We start from the raw sequence: 26483 nt of genomic DNA, 5'->3' as shown, positions 1-26483 counted from the left end.
ATATGCATATGAGAGGGGGAGGTGTTTGAGTACTGAAGATAAAGCCAGATTAACAGATGGGTCAGGATGTCTGGGTCCGTTTATTTGCCTGGGGTGGACGATAAAACAGCAGCAGCATCAGCTGCCCTGCTGTGCTGTTGAATGGGGCAGATTTAATGGCTGGAGTCTTCAGGCTGTCCAATTCATGGGTCTCTGAGACAGTCAGGCAGACAATGTTTCTTGGCGAGGAGAAGGCTCGGAAATAGCAGAGCTCTGCCTCAGTTCCTGCTCTTGGAAACCTGCATGGCTAGAAATACAACTTACTAAAAACGTTACACGCTGCAGTAAGCGACGGGATGGTGCGGGAAGCACAGAATCTGTCCCACGGAGCAATACATCAGCGTGAACCGGGCAACCTGCGGCGCTGAAGGGAATAGATTTGTGGAAGAGATATTTAAGGGACTCTTAATATGTTTCATGAATCATGGAAAGGGGAATTTATATCTTTGGGGGGTCATGGCAGTTTAACAAGGTTTTGGCTAAGGTTCTAATGGCTTATCGCTGAAATGTAACTATTATAACATAAAATTTAAAGCTCTTGGCCAGATGAAGCAGCTGAATTTGGAAGTACTCTAGAACCATTGATCCGAAGCTAAAACCTGCTCTTGTGTGCCTTGGTATGAATCTGGAGTCACTCCACCAAATTTGGTGGGGTGAGCTGCTTTTACAGGATGCGACTGTCCTGTAGCTCCTCTCCTGTATAAGAAAGCTGCAGCCTGGTGAATTAACCACATCTTCTCACAACCTCCCAGGCTGCACAACATCCACTCCACCAGCTTTCCTGCACTTCACAAAGTTTTCCCATTATATGGAAATTGCTTTTGTGCCTTACAGGGAAAGCCTAAGGCCAGAGCCAGGTTCTTGGCCATGCAAATTTCAAATGAAGGATTCGTTGGACATCAGAGCAGTCTTTCCTTAAAGAGCTTTTTCTTTCAAGAACTATTGCCTCCCTAGGCTAAGTTCTTTTTTTTTTTTTTTTCCAACAGAAAGGGAAATTAGTTACTGGTAAAGGGAGTTCTTTCACATGAGCAGGACTGCACCATGGAGAGAGATATATATGCGCCTCTGTGCATATTTTACTGCAAGTACACAGTTTATCTTTACATGCCTTTGCTTATGAAGCTACTCACACTGGAGATACTAAATGTAGGAATGATTATTACAACACCAGTGTAGGCACCTGGTCCTCTGAGATAGTGTGCTCCAGACATCCTTCTCCACCCAGGTCCAGCTTCCCCTTCCCTGTGGATGCTCAGGAGCCATTTCCAACTCCAAAAAGCAGGGCAGTGCGACCCCTTTTCTTAGCAGTATGCATCTGTTCTCCTATGGCAGCTCTCATCAACCTCTTTGATGCCTTTCTCCCCTGATTTCCACACTGAGATCATCCTGAACACCAACACAATGATCAGCATTTCTTCCAGGAGCTATTGCATTGGGTAACAGGATCCTTACGGATTTCCTTAATTTAGTAGGAGTATTACAGCTCTGGCATTATTGTTCATTACTTATCAGTTGGCCATGTCTGAGATGTTTCTGCATGTTTATCAGAGTAATCTGGAGCAAGCCCAGTTCCACCAGCTGCTGCTAAAAGGTGTAGTAGGAAATAAATACCAGATTCTTAAGTGCTGATAGAGACAAATAGTCATTTTCTAGGGCTTGATTAGATCTCCAGGACAACTCAGATGAATGGCTTCAGCAGCATCTTTTTCTCTCCCTAACTCCTTATAGGAGCCTAAATGATGAGCTCGGATGAAGACCTCTGTACTGTAGACATCTGAAGTTAAGTTATTCCTACCCAGTGTCTGCCTTTGGTTTTTAGAAACTGATCTGAGCAACAGCATTCAGAAGGATGTTGTCTGCGTGCCTGATGCTGAAGGAGGCTGGCGTGGCCAAGGGCAGAGCCCCAGCATGGGTCAGATGGGGAATTGCTCACGGCTTGGGGATGAGTGGAGAAATGGGGCGGCCGGCGACAGGAGACTGCCCTACGGGGAAAGCATCAGGGACCAGCACCGCATCCAGACACAAAGAGGGGGAAAATAAATCAGGCAGGACTCAGGAATCTGTTGGGCATGACTGATGAGCACTTCTCTTAGGTCTCTAATAGAGGATTCTTTTTTCTTTCTTTCTTTTATTTTTTTTTTTTTTTAATAAAAGATCTCTCTGTCTCTGGGCCGAGATAACCTAATCAAATCCTAGAGTGGTGCACAGAGGGAATTGTTGCTGGTTCAGTATATGGGAAAATGAAACCCTGTATCCCTGATGGAGCAGCACAGTATGGCTGACAGCTAACAGGACATTAATTTGGAATGCTTTTACTGCTTATTTGCTTGTGTGTCATCCTTACTATTGCTGTAGTTTGCTGTTGGTTTAATTTTTCATATTCTTCCAGCTCATGATATAACTTATGTGATGTTTTGCCTTTTCTTTCCACAAGACCCAAGTCCTGGGTTCATGTTTGTGGCTTCCATCAAGGCAGAAAAAGAAAGTAGGGAGGGGGAAGCTCCCAAGAGAATATGTTTTGGAATTTGCTTGGGGAAAAAAACTTAAATTGTGACCCTGGTATATCTTAAAGGTACAGAAAATAGCAGGCAAGGAAAATGAAACTTAAAAGTGTTATTAAAAAAAATAAATCTTGAAATGAATCTGGGATTCTTCTCTCTGAATTCTAGATGCTGGCAACACTTGAGCAGTCTCTTTGGGAAAAATACCATCTCGTTTTATCTCTGCCAAGTGCTGTTATCCATAAATACAGAAAATACGAGCTGGGACTGTAGTGGATGCTGTAACTGAGCATGTGCAGAGTGTCTCAGGAAAGCCTTTTGTTAGGATCTTACTAGGAAAACAGTCAGGGAAAGTCGGTGAAAGGCAGTCCCATCCTAGCAGAATTACCACTGACTCACATCTGACATAATACAGTTTAAAAGCACTCACCTGCAGCAACATAAAGCCACGACAGCACCCCATCACACCTCACACAGGGTCCACGGGCAGCAGTGGGTACACGCTGCCCCTGCTCCCCTCTCTAGCCCCTGCTTTGCCACGGCATTGGGGCCACTCAGCTGAAGCCAAACTTTTGCAGAGATAAGAAGAAGAAGAAAGAAAATGGATTTATTTTTCCTCCTCTTGCAAAGTATTGGAGCCTTTTCTCCCATCAGCAGCAGGATGTGGCACGCTTGGATGCGGGATAGTATTTCTAGGCAAGCACTTTAAAGGAGCTGTGAGGGTACTTCTGAGTACATGTGCCCAAAGGAGGTAAAGCCAGTAAAAACTGGAGTTATTAAATTAAGAAGAGGGACAGTTAGTAGATCTATATAAGCCAAGAAAGCTGCTTGCACAATTTTAACACAAAATACCCCCTTGGTTTGAGTAACAAGGAAACCCAGCGTATGCACAGGTATTAGAGCAAAACAGGTTGGGGCCAGGAGTTAGTGCACTGAGAATTTGCAGGTGCATCTGTGCAGGGCTGGGAGAGGAGATGTGGATGGGGCAGAGAGACGTGTGTGTGTGCGTACTGGGGGTGTGTGCCAGGAGCCAGGTAATGCATCTGCAACAAAAAACATGTCTGCGGTCACAAAGTCCCTCTCGCCTCTCGGATATGCTTCTCCCGTACAAGCAGCAGGTTCACCCTGCCTGTCTGCTTGGACTGATCTCCCAGTCCTGGATAAAACCACAAGTTTCTCCCTTGATCGGTGAAACACTGTCACCTAACACCGAACTTTTTCCTTTCCGCTCAGTTTAGTAAAGCCTCAAATGAGTAGCAAGTAGCAAAGGCTAAACCTCTCCAGGTGCAGTGAATTCCCCGGCACCAACAGGCGCTGCCCGGGCACAGACCTGCCTGCCCTCAAAAACAAATGGCAGAGCTTCCTTGCACACGTCGCGGCGTGGGGAAAGGACACACATCTCATTAAACCCAGTCAATCTTCCCGGCGCCCTTTCCTTTCAACTACCTCAGCTCTTCTGAAATATATCGATCAGTGCTGCTGAGCTCGGGATAAAGGTCAGGTTACGGGGCTTGTCTGCTTTGATCTGAAGGCTTTCTTGGAGTAGGCACCGCAGCTGCCCTTGCTGTACTCGCAGCAGAGCTGGTTGCACGTAACCCCCTGTCCAGGACCCCTCACCGCTTCCCTCAGACACAAGTAAAGCTTATCTGCCCTTCACGGCCACCTCTGCTCTTCCGATAGACTCGTGGGTTTGGAGGGACACACCGCAGCCGGTATATGCAGGGATTTTCTCTGCCAGCCTCGGCCATGCGCTTCACACTGGGAGGGGAGGAGCACGCGCTGCTGTATGGGAGAACACGGAGAAAAGAGTTTTGGGTCTTGTCCTGGCAACCCCAGGTGCAGGGGGACAGGGAACCCTTGGGGAAACCGCTGGATCCCATGGAAGGACAACATGACACAGCTGCTCTGCGGGGGTTATCCTCCCCTGTTCCACAGATGTGGCGTGAAAAACCCTCCTGGCTTATCAAAGCCAGTTCTCCCTTATGGGAGCCAAAAGATGCTCCCATCAAAAAAAAAAAATCTTAAAACCCACGCAGGCTTCTTACCTTTGCACCTTTCATTGGAAGGTTATTCGCATTTCTGTCAGAAGGTTTCCCATGACAAACTCAGGCTGGATTGCATGGTCCCAAGCGATGCAGCTTCTAGGCATTTTCCCATGCAGGAGGCTCCCAGCCTCACAAATCTCAACACCAAAACTTTCTCTAGTATTTACCTTTATCTTGCCTTTCTTAATATTAGATGGTTCCTATTTAGTCCCCTGCCTCCACTATATTTACTGGTCTTCCTGTTTGGAGCAGGACTGTTCCTCCAAGCCTTTTTTCCTTATGCATATGCAGATCTATTTAATGAGCATTGGCAAAAAAGGGCATTTCAGCCCCAACATCATTGGGATAATGCTGTTCTGTTGTCAGGCCTCCAGTTGAATGCCAGGAGTATTTTGAGTCACTAACCACATTGCAAAAAGTCACTCTTCTTTTTTTTCTGGCTTGGAAGAATAGCCCACTGGCTTGGTCCTTATCTGGGAATTCATTTCCTTGCTTTGCCACAAAATATCTGTGTCCCTTTGGGCAAACCTTTGTGCCCCAAGTCCCTGATTTAGCACTTCCCACTCTTGCAGTGCTCCTCTCACTTCTATTGTACAATCCAGATAGGAAGCGTTGACACTTAGGAGGGTACTAGAAATAATCAGTTAATTACCTGCCAGTCATGTAAAAAGGGGCACCCACGTAGCAAAAATGTCTTGCAAGGAGCAGAAGTGAAACCAGACAAGTGCGAGGAGCCTGGACTCCAGGAACGATCAATCCAGCAAGTGACAACTGCAAATTAGCCAGCGTAGCCCAGACACAATGCCAGGACAACCAGAGGTGCCCTGCCAAAACACCACCCCCCCCTTTGCACCCTTTCAGCCCATCTCTTCTGAGAGGACTCTGATAACTGAATAAAGGTGTTCCCTTTCTCCTAAAAGAGCCTTGCAAGTGATCATTCCTGGGGGACATTTAACCCTAAAGCTTTACCAAAAAATCACATCCTGGAGTCACCTTGTTTCCAAACACTTCTCTGTGAAATTGCCCTTCAGAGGAGCCACCTGCATAATTCCGCTCCTGCATAACCCCACTCCCGCATAACCCCACTCCCGCATAATCCCACTCCCGGTGCCCTTTCAATGCAGAGAGCAGTTTTGTTTCTTTTCCCCCTGGCAGAGGGATCCATAGGAGGGGGGCAATTGCCTGAAGACCCTGTTCAGCTTCCCTCCCTCTTAGCAAAGGGAATATACCTGTGCACAGGCAACAGCTCACCCCCTCTGCAGGGGTCACAGGCACTGCTTTTCCATGTCCATGTTGTGCTTTCTTCCAGAAGATTTTGTGTGTGTGAGTGAAACCTTTTGGTGGGTTGTTTCTCCCCGCCGCCCCCCCCCTCCTCGTACAGTGGAAGCCAGTAGGGAATAAAAGCCCTTTGTATACGGAAACATCACACTATGCTCTAAGGGGATCCTCTGGGATAAAAGGTAGTAGAGAAATGTAAATGTATTCTTTGGATGAGCCCTCTGGATTAGCATGTGAATTTTCAATTGCATTTCCCTGGCAAAGCCCTGAGCTGCGAGGCTGTCTGATGACACTAATTCACATGTAATCTCTCTGGCAGACTCTGTACAAGGGTGGGAGACCCCACCTGGGCCAGGCTGCTCCCAGCTCCTCTTCACCTGCCCCTGAGCAGCGACCTTCGGAGCGGTTATGCTGCATGGGCAAGGCAGGGGGGTTGCAACAGGGAATGCACCGGCTTTTGCATGCTGCCCTCTGACTATTTCGGAAAAAAAAAAAAAAAGGACAGTTTTTCTGTTTGTTCTCGAATGTAATACAAGCTGAAGTTTAAGCAAATAAACAAAGCTGGCTATTATGTAATCTGCTTTTTCTCAGCATCTGCGTTTCAGGATGCAAATCTCGGAAAGGCTTTGATTACAGAAACTGGGGCACTCGCAACCTTGACAACAATTTCAGACGTGAGCTGAATACAATGCACACCAATGCAAGCAGATACTGGATCCCAGGGGGACTCCTTGCCAGTCTCTCTGGGCTCTCAAGCTCCTAGGGTTATTTCTGGGTACAAGACCTGCTGGAAATGGCTGTTTGAGTGATGTTATACGCTTACATTTTAATGAACAGAAGAGCTTAAACGAAAGCTCCCGTTCTGCCTCCACAGAAGGTGCTCAGAGCAACTACCCTGTCTGAGCTTCCACCCTCAGCAGGATTAACCCAGGGAACACATGTATAAAAATGATCTTGTAGCCCTGGCCGTAAAATGCAAATATACAGCTCTGCCATCCTCTACCCAACCCAACCATGCTGGAGTTAGCTTGGGCAAGCTTTCAGGAGAGTCCTGCTGAGGACAGAGCCCTGTCTTGTCCTATTTTGTTTTCCACCTCTGCTCCAGAAGTTGGTATCAGCTTGCAAAGTAATTTTACTTATTTTTTACCAGCACCCTTTTCCACTTTTCTCTGTAATTGTATAATTAACATACTTCATCCATCACCTTTATATCCACCATCCATCATTGTTTAAGTTGAGCACGGCCTTACACATAAGCACTGCATGCCATTAGCAATCACTGATCAAGGGGAAATGTACGTCCAATCGTGAGAAGTGACTACAGGCAAATTACAGATTACGTGGAATAGCCATGGGGCTGTTTCACAGAATTCATTATCCCTGGATGTAAGTGTACCCCATTTCCTAAACTAGGTGAGCTCAGTTGTCCCCTGGAAATGTCTATCTCTATTCTAAGAGAAAAGTCCAATTTCTACATGCTAGAATGAATCTGTGTACAGGACACTGAAATGACCTTAGATGTGCCCTGTTGTGATATCAAGCCATGCATCTAGAGCTATGGTTAACCTATTTCAGTGCCTGTGGTACCAAAGGAAAGGAAATAAACTACTTTTTATCCTGTGGTGCCCAATCAGGACAAAAAAATCCCTCCCAGGCTGTTTAGAAACCAGTTGGTCCTGATACATTTCCTCACAAAATGCTGTTCTTAGTGCAGCCACAAATGCCTTTGTTTCATCTTTTCTTCTTACTCTGATTATTCCCATTCTGCTCTAAAACCAGATGCCAGACTGCCAATATGGCTTCATCCAATGAACCTCACTGATTAGCAGTCATTAATAATGACCTCCCTGCACTATTTTCTCATCCTAAACACCTTTCCCAAATGCAGCAGTGTGTGTGTTCCCACAGCTCTGGCTTTCCTCCCTGGAGGAATCGAAGCCCGTCCACAGCTCCCCCCGGATCGCTGTGAGCCTCTCTGGTCCACAGCAGCTTACAGACCCAGGCGCTGCCTTTTTTGCAGCCCTCACTCTTCTATTTAGGGTGCCTTTGTTCTGTTCTCGTACCTTCTGGAGTCCTTTCCCACGTTCTGTCATTTCAGCTGACACCTGCTTGAAGTTTTGCTGCTGCTTTGTCACCGCACCTCTTTCGCTTGCCCGCTTTGGCTCCCAGCATCTCCTTTTCAGCCGCGCGTTTGCAGCACAAAATACCCCAGCTCGCTCCACTGGGAAGACTGTCAAGGGCTCTTGATTTCTGCTCTGCTTTTGAGAGACCAGGAGCCGTCTTCCTATCAGGGAGATACACATTTCTCCTGCAGAGTCCCTGTTACCCCCCCCCCCCCCTTCAGTGAATCAGAGAGGAATACTACAGCTCTTTTATATTCATGCCTTAATTTATTTTGCAAGAGCTTTCCTGTGTAGCAAATGCTGTGTCTCCCTCACCCATAAGACATCTTTGTTCCTCTCACCCAGCACCAGAAATATGTAGAGCCAAGCAGGAAAAGGATGTTTTCTCGGTTGTTTATTTACACATTCCCCCTGGTATTCGCAGCTTCTGGGATAAGTTGTCTTCTTCGCAACAACCTGAAAGCAAGGAGGCTGTTGTGGGCTTTAGGGCCCACTGTATTTGTCAGCATCTTTCACCTTCCTTTAATGAGGTCCTCCAAGAGCGGAGACTGCAGCCAGGCTGTGCCCGTTCCCCAGCCACAGGAGCGATGGACGCGGGGAAAGCCCGGGGGCACACCGCCGCCTTGGCAATGCTCCCCCTTCCCCGGCTCCTGCCCGGTACGGAGGTGGCTGCCCAGGAGGATCCCTTGGAAGGAGGGGAAAAGCGGAGCGGTGGGAGGGAAGGGGGAGGCTTGTTCAGAGGAAGGAGAGATGGGAAATGTCGACACCTTCCCCAGCATTGAGGGACTGGTGGATCCAGGAGCTGCTGCATGCACAGAAGCTCACTAAAAATGTTGAGTAGGGTTAAATTAAGAGGAGAAAAGGAAGATCCCAAGGAGCTGAAGGAGGGAGCCAGCCCAGGCCTACTAATGGGCTTCACCAGAGGGAGGGGAGAAGCACCCACCAAGAAACAGAAGGGCTGGAGAGGAAAGGAAAGGAAGCCGAGGTGTACGTTCACACATGCTCTGTGTTCACTGGGGATGAGGCTGACCTGGGGCCAGGGGTAGCAGAGGCTACACGTGAAGGGTGAAACACTGCTCCACGTGCGCTCCAGGAGGAGGTGGTAGAAGACCTTTGAGATGTTCCTCAGAGAAATGCTGCAGCACACCAGGGACGAAACCAGTGGCTCTCCCACCCCTCCATTTCCACGGACAGCAGCCTTGGCCCCACAAAGGTGCTCTGTGAGGGCAGCAGCCTCCTCTCCACTGGCCCTTGCAGGTAATCAGTGGCTCTGCTTGAGGCTTAGGGGAGCAACGTCCTGCAGCTCACAGCCCCTATTCCCAGGGGAAGCAAAGGTATACAGGATTCAAGGATTCTCTCCCCTCTGCTCAAGCTACGTGGGGAACTTGCCTGCATCCCAGGTATGTGATACCACATACTAGTGAAATGTAAAAAAAAAAAAAAAAAAAAAGGTTGATCAAATTAAAGGTCAGAAATTCAGAATAAACAAAGGTGAATATTTCATGGCAGCCTGGACTGTGGCTGTATTTAACAATGATTTATTTGATATGAGAACAATTCTAACATCAGTATTACAAAAGAGGAACCCTGTAAATCCCTGAGCTTGAGCACCACAGCCTTCATGAGAAAACCTACGGAAGGGCAGTATCCTTTGATGGCCTATTGCCATCTCATTTGATTCACCAACCCAAGCCAAACGACAGATTCTGGTCTCCCAGTCAATCACCCACCCAGCTCGCAAGGGTAGCTCCCCTTTCAGAGATGATGAAGGTGGTGGAGGTGCCTCTGGTCATTCCATCTCCAAGCTAAGGAGAACTGAAAATTCCTCCAGTACTCCTGGGACTCTGAGACTATTATAAAGTGACCACAAAGGGCGACTTAATTACAAGTACACACACTGTGAGCAGCCTTACAGTCTTGTTGTTTTGCTATTCTCTGTCATCTTTGTTGTTCTGGCACCAGTCTGCTGCCATGCATCTTTATTTAAAATTGAAGTGTTTCAAAAAAGGCTGGTTTTCTCAATGTCTATTGAGTCCTTAACATGTTTTCATGTGCTCCAAAGCAAAAAAACATAATAATGGAAAGGACTCTCTGTTACAAAGCATGTGAGTAATAAAAGCTTTATGCTGCTCGAATAAATCACTAGGAAGCTGTAATATGGATCTAGGACATGCACGGTTTTGATTATTACAAAATGCCACTGCACTGTGATGCCCAAGAAGTATGTGCATGGAAGGCAGATCAGAAAGCAGCATCCATCCCCATGCTTACTCGCAGAAACAAGCAGAAACAAGACTGGTAGCTGACTGCCATCTCTGGGACGAGGAGCACACTGAGATCATGACAGGGTGTGAAGGGTGCAGAGAAGATCCTGGGCGGACACATGCCTGCTACATTCATGGACTTAAGAGCAAGACAGCGTGTCTGAACCAGTTGCCTGAGGCTCTATTTAAAGTCCATGGAAGAAAACAGGCTCCTCTAGGCAGGCTGGCTGAGAATGGTATAAAACACCTTCTGCTTTTGTGTACAGGAAACCAAATGAGTTTTGTGGACAGAGCTATCTAACTTTAGTGCCCGAATAGGGGCAAAACCATTCCCCCATGTGAGCTCATGCAGACATTGCAAAGCTAGGAGGCCTTCGATCACCCTCACAGAGCCCACTGGGGAGTTCCCATTTACCACCAGCCCCCTCAGTCCCTGACCAACGGGACGGAGGATGGCTTGTTTCCCATGTTAGATGTGCCCCTGTGGCTGGCTGGATGTGTCACCATTCACACTAATCTGGTGGTTTCAGAATCAGCTGCCATGAATCAGGAGAGCAGGAACATCACTGCTGCCTCTGAGGGGAGATTACTACTTATATCATAGGAATACTCAATGTCTTCCTATGTGCCCATTGATATGACTATTTAATTAAAGAATAGGGATCTCCAGCTCTTCCAGATTTCTCCATCAGCTATACTTGATGCATGTGGGAATACAGAACACACTATTTTAGGGGTGAAACTGTGTCATGCTTCCCATAAAAAAAAAAAAAAGAACAAGATGTGATTGTCGCCCTTACTTTAGAATAAGGGAAAATACCACCAAAAGAGTCTGGAACCTGAACATTTTGGTTATAAATGCGAATGTGTGCATGCATGAGCATGGGTGTCTTGCTATATTGAACCAGACACAAGATGGCAACTGGTGCCATCTTCAGCCCAGCCGAAGACATTCAGCTTGCAGTGTGGAGTCAGGAAATGACACCAAGACCCCAGCTGCACAGGCTGCCTGACACATGGGCAAAGACAGTCCAATTGCTCAGCCTGTCCTGTTCCTTGGGGCTGCTCCTGGCATTCAGTGGAGGGTTACCCACAATCTGGAGATTAGGTAGAGTCCTGCAGTTTTCTTCCCTGCTAACAGTAATCCCCGCTGCAGCAAGCTTAAAAAAAATGTGGATGAAGGAAAAGAGCAATTAATGGATAGAGGATATCTCTAAGGATAGAGTTTTACCCAGAGCTGGGCTGCTAACTGAACTGGACTGTTTTCAGAAGTACTTAATGCACAGATTCAGTATTTAAAATATGGAGTCCATTCATACACTTAGCAAGCAGCAGCACATGAACATGGGCACCAGAGTCTAGCGAGACCAACTTTAAGAAATGAGAGGAAAATGAAGCCACACCTAGAAAGACCCCAGACATGCTGTACAGACAGACTCAGAGCACAAATACTGGATTTGCAGACAGAAGACCTTGCTGTAGTGTGTTCATAATAGAAACAAGAGAAGAGTGTGATAAGGAGAAGCTGAGAAGGGATAAAAATGAGACAGCAAAAGTAAGGCTTTTGTTATTTTGTCAAGGAACAAAAACTAGAGGAAGTGAGAAAACTCAGTGAGAAATAATAGCAAAGCCACCAGACAAGCTAATAAATATGTCTGATGAACAATGTAGCTCCAGCCAGGAGGAGACAGGAGATGGATACCATTTTCAATTCAAAACAAAAAAGCAGAAATAGGGGACTGCAAAACTCTGGCATCCACATGTAACATTGGAAGCGGAAAAGTTTCCCTATTTAAAGACAAGATATTTGTCGGGCATGTAATTTCACCTTTAAGGTATAAGTGGTTTGGAGAAGCAAATCTATCTCCAGGTAAATATGCCTGATTGCACAGACAGCTGAACTGCCCTAGGAAACAAATCAGACTGTGGCAAGAAAGGAGTGGTTTGCCTGGGTGTCCTCCAGTGTCCTCCAGTGCAGGACTGTGACAAAGGCACAGACTGTCAAAGCACAGGAGACAGTCACAGACAAACTCTCTCTGCAGACATCTGAGGCCACAGTAGATATTGCAAAAAGCATTACAAAAGGAACAAAAATGCCCATCCTATTTGATGCCACTTAGTTTCCAGATGACACAGCCACACCAGCAGCAGTATAGGCATCTGGGTTTCTGTTGGAAGAGATTTTCCAAGTGAGTTCAGCAGACTCAGAGAGATAGTCTTCAGAATGCATCTGCCAACCATGCATTTCTCAGCTTTGCTATTAAGCTGATGACTAGTCCCTTACGCACTGAGCTGCAGAACCAGCTGGGATATAATTCCCACAACACCGGCAGATGGGAGAAATATGAATTATTTCAAGCACATTTCTAAAACCTGAATCTGTGCATAAAGTAGTTTTTCCACCAAGAAGCCACAAAACATGATGTGCTGTTGCTCAAGAGGTCTTTCAACAAGGGAAAACCCAGCCTTGAGCAGAAAGGTATTGGTGGCCAGTGCTCACAGGGCAACACTGGGACGTTAGAAACATAACACAGAAGGGACCTGGCAGCATGCAAACAAAATGTAAGGCAGAATTTTGCAGATGGGTGCCCAGCAGACAAGAAGAAGGTAGAAACAGACCCTGATGCAGCCTATGAGACAGCTGGAGCATGTTGCTCCATGAGGACTGGTGGAGGAGGAACTGGCGAGTTTTCAGCTAAAGTCCTCTCCTGTGGAAATTGCGCAGAGTGAGCAGCAGCCAAGCTGCAATGAGAAAATGTCAGGTGAACTGAGGAGCTGGTCGACTGGAAACTACTGAACAAAGAAAGATGCTCTTCATCCCAGCACCTGGGCACCTAAGCCCTGTCTCACAGGGGTCTGCTTCCAAGCAAAAAATTCAAAGTGGCCTAGGAAGAATCTTGTTAAGCATGACCTAGGATTGTATTTTCTTCTTTTTTTTTTTTTTTTTGTCCCATGTCTGGACTTCATTTCATCTCAAGTGTCTAGATGTCCAAGTCTTATTTCACCACCCTTGGGCCCCTTCAACAGGGAGAGACGGACATCTCTGTAAGGTAATTCATGCAACTCACCCTTTGACCCTGGCTGGAGGAGACCATTTCTCTACTGCTTGCAAAGGAGGCAGGAGGGCAGAGTGGAGCAAGCCAGAGATGGTGCCTCCAAGGCCTGGCCTTCATAAGAGACAGGATTTTTGTTTCTTGGCAGCAGTGAGTGCATCTGCTGACAAAGAGGATTGCTCTTTGACTGCTGCATTGAGCTGTACCAAACCCCGGGGCTGCACAGGCCATGAAGCACCCTGCTTCCAAATTGCACCGACACTGGAATGGCACCTACGTTCCAGATGAAGGCACAAACTCTGGGCAAAAAATTATGGTGCATCAGCCCAGAGGTCTTGCCTTGAAAATCAGGACTTGCAGTCACGTCCATATCAACCTGGCCTTTGGGCCTGTGGTCAAGGAAAGAAAGATTTCAAAGTTACACGTTTAAAAAAAGCAAGACATTAGAAACTGCAAGACTTTTGAGCTATTAGGCTGCCAGGCAAGTCAGAGAGATAGCCCCTAAGATTTATTAACATTATCTGCTACGCAACTCCTGATACAGCTTCAGAACTTGTGGGAAGTCTTATTTATCAACCACAGGGAAAGGACAAATGTAAGAACAGGCCATGACAGATAATAATTCAATGTGCTGGGTGAACCTACAGCGACTGGCGTTTTTCATTTCACTTCTCTGTTTGCAAAGAACTTGGCACTGGTGTTGTTTTCATTTAATTTCTCTGTTTGTAAGAGATTTGGCCATTCATTTTGGCTGGAGATCTGATAAGCAAAGCTAGGAAACACAAGGCACATGTTGTTCTTGAGTGGAGCAGAGTCAGGGAAGCTGAAAAGAAAATAGGTTTTTATTAACAACTCAAATATTGACTGGATGTTGCAAGGAGGGAGGGAGGAAAAACTTGCTCCAGAAGTAACCTCAGAAGAATCCCAAGCTGTTGCTGGGAAGTCTTTTATCTTCTGGTTTCTTGCCTTGATAAACATAGTGTCATACTGGCAAATCGAGTCTTGCATTGTGCAAACATCAGTGGTCAGTGTGGGGAGATGCACAGGCACGTACGATGTGGGCATACATCTACAGGAGCCGTCATGCATGGAGTCGCAAGGACTGCTCAGGTGTAGTTAGATGGGGACAGACCAGTGCAGCACCAGTTCAGATACACATAAGAGCAGACGTAGAGTTGTGAGAGTGGTGCGGCACAGTTGTGTCAGAGGGATTTGAGTGTGGGTGGAAGAGCAGTCCCATGTGGTGTGCAGGAGTAATGGGATGGCCGTACCAGCATGCCATGGAGCTGGAGGGTGTCAGGCTGCAGCAAGTGCATGGCTGCAGGCATCAAAGTGTAAAGGCTGGGGGAGTCCACAGGGACTATCCTGGGGCTGGGAGCAAGAGGGACTAATGGGCTTTCTTGTTTCCCTCTTCCATCTTTCAGTAGAAGAAAGACACAGGAAAGGAAATGCTTCTTCTGAGCCAGCCAGAAACAACCCTGCACTTCCTCATCAACTCTTCCTTCTTTTGAAAGCGATAGAAAACTAGGGCAGAGAAGACACAGCCCATTAGGCATTGCCAGATTCAGTTCTGGGCTGATGTCTGACACAGTTTTCACCAGAAATACCCAACCTCTCAGCTTAGACCTCCAGGGGCAGTAGCTGGTGATTGACAGGGTAAGGAATAAGGATAGGATATTCTGATGTGGTGACTGATGTAAAGCGAAGTGCCCTGCAGACAGGAATTGGCAGGCTCTGAGACATACAGACAGGGAAAGCAAAGATACCTTGCATAGGAGCAGTCACACCAGGATAAAAAATGGGCCATCTGGGTTATCTCATTCCCAGCAGATCTACTTATGTCTCCTGAAAAAAATTCAGAAGCTGCTCCTCTTTTGGGAGGCAGAAAATATGATCTACTGGTCAGAACACTTCAGATATGGTCTGCCAAAAGCACTTTTCTGCCCCACATTTCCACTGGTGTGGAAGCAGCACCCCCATAGAGCTTGATGGGGAGGGATTCCCCAGCAAGAAGGCTTTGCTGGGGTGCAGAAGGTGAAGGAAAGTCCTGAAATACATCCAGATTACACACACTGTTCTTTCTTGTATGGGGAAAGTTCCTGTTTCACCTTTTCTTATCAAAGACACCCCCTAAAAAGGAGTGAGGGGAGTTTAGAAATAAAGGCAGGTTTCATCGGGATAGAAACCGGAAAAGGCATCTTAAAGCAGAGACAAAATGAGGCAGAGTAAGAGTAAAAAGGGGCTATAAATAGATTTGTCTCCTGCCACTGTGCCCTTTCAGGCTTGCCCCCAGCACCTATTTCCAGGTGTCCACACCAGCTCCAGGCAGGTTGTAGGACCCTAGAAGAGCTGCTGCTTCTGCCACCTTGGACGGTGGTCACTGTGTGCAGTCCGCACCCCGGTCCCCAGCTGTCCCTGGGTCACTGCTGTTCACGTGGGGAGCTCAGACGCCCCCCGCGTCCCCCCGCCCCATCACGTCCTCAGCAGGTCTGGTGGCTGCCAGTGCAAAAGAGGCATCTCCTCCTCCCGAGGTCCTGCTCGATCCCCACTTCCAAAACAGCATATTCTAGCAGGGAGGGGTGTTTGGTTCTTGTATGAAAGCCCTGCTTGTCTTCCCGTCATCTGCCTTTGCTCCCCTCCGTGAAGCACTGCCTGTAGCTCCAGCTGATAACCACCACCCGGTCCCTACACTGCCTACCTGAGTGTCAGACCGTTTTGTTACCTCTGGCCAGGTCTTCGGGTTGGGGCTCATACCGCAGGGCCCTAAAATTGCTCCCAGCTCTTGTTCCTGTCAGCCAGGCCCGGGCAGAAGGCTAAGAGCTTAAAAAGGAAAAGCAAAAAGTACAAAGATTAGTATGAAAACAGCTCCAATTTTCTCAGTTTCACTGGACTGAATTTATTGACATATTAGTATTCATCAGAAATGTGTTTTCTGTACATGTTATTTAAAATATTGGTTCAGCTGCTTGAAAAAGGAGGGATTTTTACTCTGTTCCCCTCCCCCCTTACCCCTGGAGAAGATAAGTTCTTAAAGGTAGAAGAAAGGAAAAGCAAATGGAAGAAAATGAAACACACTTCTGCTTTTGCTATTGGTTGCAAAGCCATTTCCCACTGGAAAAATGTGTAAAAAGAATATTCTGCTAGAACTATAGCAAAATAAGAAGTTCTTTTTGGCTGGGATTCTAGGGATAGGTATGGGTTAAGGTGGTTAACTCTTTAAACTTTTTTTTTAAATTACTTGTAAGTTAACTGTTTTGTCTTACATAAAAATATTGTTCATCCTTTTCTCAGGCTGAATGCTTTGTTTTCTCATGGCTAAAAAAATAAAAATTACAGCTTTCCTTTGAGCATCTCTACAACCCTTCTGATTTTCAGCCAAACCTAGTCATTTGCAAAGGTGTTATTCTGCAGACACCCTGCAGGATCCATGGACAAGTACACTCCTTTCTGGTCAAGTTAAAGCCTGTTGATAGGAATCAAGCTCTCTGGAAATTGCAAAAAGTAGACAGGAAACATTTCATGAAAAGTTCTCTTCTGGGGGAGCCTTGCAACTTGGTGTAGCAGAGTGATGCCTGTGATTATTTACCACTGACACATTTGAAGGCATTACATTTTTGTTAATTGGGTACATAGACAATAAAGCCTTGGAATGTTTTAATTTCTAGCACTAGATGTGATTTGACTCTGTGATGAGGACAATTTGCTAAGGTATATCTGGTGTTGGCTACCCTGACATCACAGATTCTGCTGAAGTAGAGTTTAATAATGTTTTGAATGTGGTAGTGATGCCAGTACAAATTAATTCATCAGGGACTACAGCAATATGGTACTCCAAATGTATTGCATGATTTATGGCCATGTAGAGCTCAGAGTAAATGTAGGAATAAAATATGCTGGGCTGTGAAGGGACAAGTAAGGTAATGGGTCTTTGGCGACTCCTCCACAATGGTAACTTCACTCTCTTCAAAGTTTTGTTCTGCCAGGCTAAAGCAGCAGTAAGCATGGAAGGGGACTGCCTTCAGTGACCCATCTGCTAGCTGACAGGTCTCATTTCCACCATCCTAGAATTGCAGAAGGTCCTGCCATCTGGTTAATTTATACCCTGGGCAACCACACTCAGATCACACTGCAGTGCCCCTGTTAGCATTTGGTAATAGACAGGTTTGAAACTGGCTTATCAATATGGATTATACTGAATAAATGAAGGAGGTAAAGCAATCAATAGCAACACTTTCAGAAGAGGAAACAGAACTGTTTGGACAAGAACGTGCAAGTTTTCTGTGCTTTTTAATGCCTGTGTCACCAGCGATGCAAGGTGTCCGGTCTGCACAGCACCCATGCTAAGTGTGAATGGAAAAACAACCATTCAAGTGTGTAATTTTTTCAAAGCTTGTGGAGCAATAGATGGATGTTTGGTGTAGGCAGAAGTTCACTTGTTTGTGTGTGTGCTTATGCAGTGCAAACCTTCACAGCTTCACCACTGGAATAGAAATGACATCCAGCATGACTCACTTCCATTTGTCAGGAAAAGGTAACGATGAAGCCACAGCAGTACATTTGCCCTGCTCCTGCTCTGGAAACAAACTTCCCAGCCATTTCCAATCAACAACAGTGATCCAAGCAGATGAAGCTGGTCCTTCATTAATCAACCTTCAGATTTGCCTGGGGCTTGTTCTAATTGATTTAGAGCAGAGCTTCAATTCTCCAGAAATGAAAAATAAAATAAATTTACCAAGTTTAACTCCAGCATGTCAATCCAATTTCCAGTGGTTTTATATTTTCTTGGACAATTTTCTGACATTCTCAGCTTGGTAGTGCAGGAGCATATTTCTAAAACAGTACTCCAGATGTGTGCAGGAATGCAGGCAGGACTGTGTTTTACCCACCTCACTCCAGTGTATTTGCAAGAATAAGGCTTTTTATGAGTTACACCTTCTGTAGTATCATCTGGTTCCTAGATCAGACCACTTGGTATACCACTGTAGGTCTTTCTCAAAGATCTGAATAAACCATTCTTGGACCATGGTTTGCTGAGGAGTGCTGCAAATTACTAATTTGTAATTTAGTTTTTGTGGGCTGTGAGATCCAAAGTTACTGTCATATGAAATTCCCTGGCAAATACACGAGAAAGATAGTCATCTGAGTTCAGCTAAGGAGCAGGAAGGGCAGGGCAGTGGAAGACCTTGCTCACTCACCTCTTTGCTCCTTCTCTGTTTATGCAGATATTGGCAAGTTAGTCAGGGAACATCCACAGGGAGCTCAGCTACCAGAGCGAGTCCTGGTGCTCCCTCTCATCTGCACTGCTCCCTTTTGCCAAAATCCCCACAGACTCTGTTCCTCACATTGCCCACTGCACCACAGATGCTGCTGCAAGGCAGGCAGGGGACGCCAGTACTTGCTGATGTGAATCACTGGGTGGGAAGTAATGGGGACCAGTTAACTACCGAGGTAGGTGGTGTGAAAGCGAAACACAAATAGCGAACACTCCTCTTGCACAGTTCATCAGCGGTATGGATGTTTGCGCAAGTTATCCAGGCCCTGGGAGGTAGGAGAAGGAAGTTACACACATGTTATTAAATAGGTTATGATTTAAGAGAAGCAGTAGTTCAGAGTTAAAGTGCATATTTGGGATCAGAGCTTTGAAACATCCATTCAGCTCTTCTGAAATGTAACTTTTGATAATGTGACCCATAAAGCTTTCCTTAAAGTTCACACATCTCTTCTTTTTTCTTTTTTTTTTTTTTTTTTTTTTTTTTATGCTGCAGCCTCTGAACATAAAATTCAACCATTTGCTCCTTTGGTGTGCACAATTTTTTGTAATAAATGTCAGCCCATTTACACAAGAAGCAGAACTTCTCACTGTCCCCGATTCTGCAACAAGAGCAGCAATTCTCATACTATATCATGATATACGAGCATTTACAATGAGACATTCCTGATTTGCCTCCTGCATCTCATAATACTGGGTAAAATTGAAAGTACTGAGTAAGAATGAAGGGTTATCAAGTGAGGACTAAGACCATCTATAATCCCTCTAATCCAAATTGGATTAATTATTTGCAGAAAGAGCTAAAAGTGCTTGTATTAGATCAAGGGCTAAATGGGTTGAAGTGGGTCGTACAATTTCATGGAGGAGTGGGTTAAGCAAAAAGGGGATTTGTCAATGAGAAAAACTTTATTAAACGGCTGCTAATTGAAAACAAACTTGCTAAGGAGCTGTCTGCACTCTGAAGAGATCTTTATGCACTTTTATATAAATCACCATTTAATTGAGTCCCTTGGAACTCCTGGCTGGCAGCACATAAGAAGCAACACCATACGCAATCTGTCCTCCTGAAGCACGGGTGAACAAGGAAGGATCTCATGGACGGAAAGGGCACCAGGGATCGCATGCCTCTGTTCCATTAGTGGGATGGACACAAATATTGATATACTGGCATTAATGTAGTAAGCTAGAGAAGTCCTTCTAGGAGGCATTCAGCTGGACAGCTGCGTTCATACGAGGTTTGTTGCAAGCTAAAGCTTATGCAAGTTATGAAGGAGACTCACAAGCAGCTTGGGGCATTCATACGACACAGTAATCCAGTTCAGCTCTGAGTTTCCCCCATAGTAGGAAGACCTTTCTGCTGTGACATTTGAAGGAGCTGTTACTAGACAGGATAGGCTGCTGTCATTCAACCTACACAGGTTTTGTTCAGGGTGCTTTAAAAGGGCAATGCTGGCAGGAGCACTACCATTAGGAAGATGGTTCATACAACATTACATGGAGCTAGATTCAGCCCATCCCTGCTGTGCATTACACCCTATCCTGACTGTCATGGTTCAAGCCCAGCTGGCAACAAAGCACCACGAGGCCACTCGCCCACTCCTCCCGCTCTGCGGTGGGATGGGGAGGAAAAAATATAAAGAAAAGCTCATGGGTCAAGACAAGGACAGGGAGGGATCACTCACCACTTATGGTCACAGGCGAAAAACAGACTCAGCTCAGGGAAAAAACAAAATCAATTTAACTTACTACCAATCAAATAAAAAAAAGGATAATGAGAAATAAAACCAAATGTTAAAACACCTTCCCCCTACCCCTCCTTCCTTCCCAGCTCAACTCCACTCCCGATTACTCACTCTCCTCCCCGCCAGTGGCGTAGAGGGACGGGGAATGGGGTTTGGGGTCAATTCCTCACACCTTGTCTCTGCCGCTCCTTCCTCCTCAGGGGCAGGACTCCTCACTCTTCCCCTGCTCCACCATGGGGTCCCTCCCATGGGAGACAGTTCTCCATGAACTTCTCCGGCATGGGTCCTTCCCATGGGCTGTAGTTCTTCATGAACTTCTCCAGCGTGGGTCCTTCCCACAGGCTGCAGTCCTTCAGGCACAGATTGCTCCAGCGCGGGCTTTCCCATGGAGTCACGGCCATCTTGGGGGGCATCACTCTGCTCCAGCACTGGCTCCTCTCTCCCCGGGCTGCAGGTGGGCATCTGCTCCCCCGCTCCCCCCCATGGCTGGGGGGGACAGCCTGCCACCTCACCACGGGCTGCGGGGGCATCCCCTCCTCCAGCACACCTCCTCCCCCTCCTCCTTCACTGACCTCGGTACCCGCAGAGGGGCTCCTCTCACATTCCAATCCCCTACTCACTGCAGGTTTCCCCTCTTAAATCTGCTCTCCCACAGGTGTTACCACTGTCACTGATTGGGTCGGCCTGAGCCAGCAGCAGGTCCAGCTTGGAGACAGGGAAGCTTCTAGCAGCTTCTCACAGGAGCCGGCCCTGCAGCCCCCTCCCCTGCAACCAAAACCCTGCCACACAAACCCAAAACACTGCCTCAAAACCCAAGCCCTCTGCCACTGCTCTTCAGTTCTCCACCCTCCAAGTGTCTGCTCTTTCCCCCTGGTGCACTTCCAGTAGAGTTCACCACTGGTCTTCCAGCTTCCTGATGCTCCCTACTGAAGTAGTGGAAGTTACAGTTGCCAAGTCTTCCTGGGGTATCTTCTCTTCACTCCTTTCCCCTTGCCTCAGCTTTACTGTTTTTCCTGGATTTTCTCTTCATTCCAATTCCTTCCCATAAACTCTGTTCTTGACTCTCTCTAATTTAATTTCTGTTTGCTGCAGCTGTAACTTTATCAACGCTGCATTTTTCTCTCTCCCAGTGAGGCTGACCTTCCTCTAAATCTTCCAGGAGCAGAGCAGCTGCAGTCATCCCAAAGCACATGCCAGCTCTCCTGCCTGATCCACCTACTCCTCCCACCTCCCTAGTCCTGCAGAGACCTTGCTTTGCTTTCCCAATTGGCTGACCAATACCATCCTCTTCCACCTCCTTCCTCACCAGCAGCCATTGGTATAAATACCAAGAATGATGAATTATGAATTGGCTTGGTGCTATTTAATAATTTACTCATTACTTTAAGTTTTTCCAACAGTTTCTTAGAGCTCAATGCTTAGCTAAAAGAATTTAGCTTCAGACTTTTTCAACATTCTGTACTTTATTAATTAAAACAAAATATAAAAGTAAATAAGAATGGAAAAGTTAGAAAAATAACATAAAATTGTTCTGTGGAAGGAATAACTACCAAATGCCTGCATTTACGAAGGGTGATTTAAAGTTTTATCTGGGAGAAATAATAGAATGTAATAGATTCCACAGACAATAGTCAGGGCCTTATCTCAAAGTGCCAATCTTACCTCATTTGCTATTCTGGGGAAGATGACTTTGTTATCAATAATGAAATGAATTGGTTCCTTCATTTAGAATCTTGTTAATACAATGCAGGCTCTTCTGTGTCCATTTATTCAGTAGTCTTAACCAAAAATTAATTCCGTGGCTCAAACGGAAATAATTCCTTAAACATCAATTAGCTCAAACATTGTCTTAGAGGGCAACGAGTACCAGTGTGTTCATTCCTTGCTAACACACGCTTCAGAGCACCTCAAAGGAAAGGAGGACCAGACTGAGTCCATCAGGCCTAGGGTCAAATGCAGGACTCTTGGTGGAAAGTTCTCTCTAGAGAAGATCCTCCACAGCCCCTTTCCAGGTAAAGAACAGCTAAAGCCTGAAGCCAGAAAGTTTCTCTTTTGTGTCATTTAACCATATCCCACATAATCATGGCAGAAAAATCATTACCAAAGTTCGATCCTCCCTTTGAAAACCATGCAGCACTTCACCTAGCGGATACCCTGGCTCAATATTAATTCATTAAAATTGGGGCACATAATTGCATTGTCCTATATTCAACTGCCAGCTATTACATTTTGCCACAGTGACAAGCAATTCTTAACCTCCTTTAGGTGACCTAGCAAAGGTTGGTGTTTGGCATTCAGGGATGTCCCGTCCATGGTTCCTTTCTCTCAACTCCCACATGCTCACTGGTGGCCAGGAGGTAGGTGGCTACGAGGACTATGCCAGGCCTGTGTGTGACAGGGAGGAACCCTTGAGTGGCTTTTTAAACTACCACAATAAATACACACAATATTAATTTATCAGATGATCTTCCTGTAACATTATGCTCAATCAAGCCTATAAATACCACTGTTGTCTTAACTATTTGTGTGTCAGAGCACCAACAACTACCCAGAAAGGCCAGGGGAAGTTTTACTGTTCATCATAATCAAAGAGAGCTCTCTACCAGCATTAAAACTGACACTACTGTGTTGGGTCAGACACCTGTGTGTATGAGGGACTGAGGACAAATAAGACATTCGTATCAATGTGCCATATTACTCCCTCCATCGGGTCCCAAGGCATGAGACTGGAGCAGACCTCAGCCAAAATCTGGTACCTCCTCCTGTTACCCCTTGCCCCCAGTGTACCTTGCAGGTAAATGTGAAGAGGTGAGCAGCATGGGAGGGAAGCTATAAAAATAAGCAGTCTTTTCAGTGTCTTGGAAATGTCCACTTTGAATAAGCTGATGTAGCAACTTGGTTCGTGAGCTGAGCAGATCCTCCCCTCCCTACATCTTTTCAATAATACTCATTAGGTTACAAGTTGTTCACCCTAATTATAAGCTCAAACTCAGAGTGCTCATTAATCACTGCCCAGGAACACTACACAGCACCAAGTGGATGTAATGCTGAAATAGGTGACTACATCCTGAAGGAGAAGAGTGGAAGAAGTGGTGCTGCGAGGAGAGAGGGAGCAGCTCAGTAGATCAAGGGCTGGAGCGTTGAGAACGGAAGAGACAACTGGGAGAGACTCACAGAAGTTTGGTTTTTATCAGTCAAGTGAGCTACAAAAGTGAAGATGAACTACTTTTCATTTTGCAAGATCAAAAGCACAAGATTTGTTTAGAAGTGTACACTTAACTGAAAAAGAGAAAGCTGGTTATCAGGTGGTGAGTAGCTGAAAAAGAACTAAGTATAGATATTGTGTACAGTAAGAAAAAATATATTTCTTGAAAGTACCAAAAGGCAGCTGCATACAGTGACTCTCATGTCACCTTCAGCATGGCTAGACCCAGGTGTGCAAATTAATGTGATATCCAAGTTCCAGCCATAGGTTTAAGAGAAAAACTTGTCTATTAAACACAGGCTCATAACATTCAGACCATATATCATTCCTAACACAGGTGTCTGTGAGCTACCTGAAGAAGATAATGCTTGGGTTTTTTTTTCCCTTCCCTTGTTGGAAAACAATGCAAGCACTAGATCTTGATATAGGAGAACAAGATTCCCTAGAAATAAAGAGAAAACAGAAGTAAATGAAAGTATAGAAATAATAAATGAAAAAAACCCAAACAACAAACCAAACCTCACACCTGTCTAAAAGACAAAGAACATACACAGGTAGGATTAGTCCTTTTTTAAAGAAAGAAAAGAAAAAACCCCACCCACAACCAAATCCAAACCCTAATGGTGGGCATATAGGCACACTAAAAGAAATAGTTTCAATTAAAGGTTGCTGTAGGCTGCCTTATACCTGACAAAAACACTGCATTACAAATGCTAAACCACTAAGCCTCCTATGTAAAACTAATATTTGCTACATATTGTATACTTGCCATCTTAATGACAGACAATAGGAGCACAAATTAAATTAGGAAGACTCAGTACTTTATATAAGATTATAATTTAAACAAATCTGAATCCAGGAATTAGAGTCCTGTAGAATAGGGTGCCAAAGAACAATGTCAGATATAGGAAAGTCAAAGAGCAATATTCTTTCTTTCTATGGGGAAACCAAATTATGCTGCAGCACCCTTGAAATATGAGTGGTCTCCAGATGTATGAAACAGAGAGTTTAGTGTAAGACTTGCTGATTGTCACAGCAGTGACTGGCTTCTTGGAGGAAACCGGAATCCTGTGGGTGGGATTCACCTGCTGTAACTTAAGACATGTAAAGGTCAGTTGTCCAAGACTACACCAGTCACTGCAGGTTCCCTATGTAATCAATAGAGAAAAACAGACTGTGACCTAGATGGATGTCATGTTTCCACTGGTTTTACAGGGCATCTGGCAAGACTAGCTTAGGCTCAGATTTTTAGATCAGAGCTCAGAGCTAACTTACTGACATCTAAAGCCTAGGATTAAATACTTTTGCAACCCAAGACTTCTAGAGGAAATCATGGCTGAAAGAGCTGGGCAATCAACAGTAATGTATAATTTCCCCCTTTAAAACTGCCTCAGTACCAGAGAACTGGAAAGCAGTAAATATGATCCAACTTTTGAAAAAAGTGCTCCTTCGAAGTTCTGAGAAGCACACACCAGTGGGTGTGGCTGAAACTACTTTAAAGAATGGGATAAATGGGCATACAGGTAATTATGGTATGTGGGAGAAACAGCAAAGAAAAAACTATGCCTTGCCAATTCAATAGGACTTTTTTTGAAAAATACAAGTGTGGAAGTGACAAAGACCTACTAACACCCTCCTTGGATTTCCACAGCCCTTCCAGGAGGGATCCTCACCAGAGATAGCTGAAGAAATGCAGCCACCTTGGGAGAAAATGGCTGGTCCTGACATCAATAGATAGCTGCTTAAAAGATGGGAAAATAACGTATCAGTGGAGGGAGGTCAGCAGTGGCTCAGGATACTTGTAAATGATCTGAAAGGACCATGAACGGTGAGATGATAGTGCTGACGACATTAAGTGATTCAGGATTGAAAAGAGGGCTGAGTGCAAAACATCGCGGATAAATCTGCCAACACTGAATAGATGAGCAAATGACAGCTGAAATTTGGCATAGGTAAACAGAACTACGCAACATAAGGAAAAGAGCCCTACATTTACATCCATAATGATAGGTTTTGAGCTAGCTATTACTGCTCAGGAAAGAGTTCTTGAAGTCAGTGGATCAAAAGAGATTTAGGGTTTTATAATAGATAGTCCTATGGAAATACCAACTCAATCAGAGAGAAAGGAAATTGATGCTGGAATGTACTAAGAAAAGAATTGGTTTCTTAGGGCAAAACTGAAGAGGGCAAAACTGAAAACCGAGTCATGCCACTGTATAAATCCCTAGTGTATCTGCACCCTGAACACTAAGTCATCCCCTCAGAAAGGCTAGTGTAGTGTTGGAAAAGGTAACATGTATGATCAGAAGTCTGGAATAAGGAGCACAATAGATTGTTTCATTCAGAAAAAAAATACATAAGGGGGAAAAAAAAACAGTTTGGGGAGTGGACTGGAGAGGATAAACAGATAGCTCTTCACTGCAGTATGGGAAACAAGGGGCATCAGGCTGGCGTACTGGTGGCAGACTCAAACGCATCAGAAGATAAGCTATGGACTCTCCATCACTGAATGCTGCAGAGGCTAAAATTCAATGTGAACCTTCAAAGAAATAAGCAAAGCCATGGATGAAAAAGCTATTCAAAACCATTAGATGCAAGGATACCATCCTCTCCCATAAGGCCCCTGTGCTGCAAATCACTAGAGCCTACAAGGACATATCGGAGAGGTATCCCTATTCTTCCCCTCTTTTTATCCTCTTTTGCATCTGCAGTGGCTACTGGTCTGAGCAAAAGCATCCTGTGCTCATGCCTTGTCTCCAGGAAAACCATTCAAACACAAAGCAAACGTCTGAGACTGCAGCAGGTAGTGAGTGAAAATAATTGTAAATCATATCATTTCACAGAAACTGAATCCATCACCAGCAAGAGTTGCATGCTTTTTTTTTTCTCCTTTCAGGAGGGCTTGTTGTATTAAACTATTTTGTACATATTTGATCTCTTCTACTACTTTAAAGGGCTACTAGA

General features: G+C 45.4%; 1 long non-coding RNA gene across 1 annotated transcript in view; it reads right to left on the bottom strand.

Moving 5' to 3' along the window:
• Positions 1-8177: 8177 nt before the first annotated feature.
• LOC115346603 overlaps positions 8178-26483 on the bottom strand; it is a 62232-nt gene continuing 43926 nt past the window's right edge. The window contains exons 4-6 of the long non-coding RNA XR_003925178.1: positions 18499-18841; positions 16026-16123; positions 8178-14126 (exon numbers count right to left, since the gene is read on the bottom strand). This is a non-coding gene — a long non-coding RNA (uncharacterized LOC115346603). The remainder of the gene's footprint in view (positions 14127-16025; positions 16124-18498; positions 18842-26483) is intronic.

The sequence above is a fragment of the Aquila chrysaetos genome, chromosome 9, assembly GCF_900496995.4.
Source record: "Aquila chrysaetos chrysaetos chromosome 9, bAquChr1.4, whole genome shotgun sequence".
Taxonomy (NCBI): Eukaryota; Metazoa; Chordata; class Aves; order Accipitriformes; family Accipitridae; genus Aquila; species Aquila chrysaetos.
This window is presented reverse-complemented; position numbering and strand designations above follow the sequence as displayed.